This window comes from Hyla sarda, unplaced genomic scaffold (genome assembly GCF_029499605.1).
Source record: "Hyla sarda isolate aHylSar1 unplaced genomic scaffold, aHylSar1.hap1 scaffold_495, whole genome shotgun sequence".
Lineage (NCBI taxonomy): Eukaryota > Metazoa > Chordata > Amphibia > Anura > Hylidae > Hyla > Hyla sarda.
Genome location: NW_026610506.1, coordinates 65,798 through 66,359, shown reverse-complemented (window position 1 = coordinate 66,359; position 562 = coordinate 65,798). Strand labels below are relative to the sequence as shown.

Below are 562 nucleotides of genomic sequence, written 5' to 3'. Positions count from 1 at the left end.
TGGTGGTGCATTTAATATATGCTACCAGATAGGGGACATATCAGATATTAAACTGATATAAACAGACACCACATTTGATACCAGCCAAAAGGAAGAATGAGAAGTGATAGCTGTGAAAGGGGAGGAACCAACGCTGTCCCCTTCACATGCACCATCACTACTTGTAGGAAGGGAGGCTGGCTGGCAGCCTCCCATACACACTCTGGCTGGGTGGCAGTCACCCACCAGTACACACAGCAGACCCTAAACCCATATCATTATTGCTAAGCAGGAAGATGGGAGTCCATTTCACTCTGATGGACCATTTTTAAATGCAATCCATAACCTGGCTTTCGCAGGAACCCTTCTTACTCCTCCTACTTGCATTTGATACTGGGTTTAGGATCTGCATAGGAAACACACACACACACACACACAAGCACACACTTACCTGTGTTGCCTGCTGACGCCTCCTTGGCTGTCCCCAAACGGTATAAAACCAACAGCCACGGGAAGCTGTAAGGATAGAGGACATACCTGCATCCTATTGGACTCACTTGTCTTGGTTAAATCCAGCTTATTT

At 46.6% G+C, this 562-nt stretch overlaps 1 pseudogene; it reads right to left on the bottom strand.

Annotated features, from left to right (window-relative positions):
- LOC130337335 (U2 spliceosomal RNA) lies at positions 1-103 on the bottom strand (annotated as a pseudogene).
- Positions 104-562: the final 459 nt, after the last annotated feature.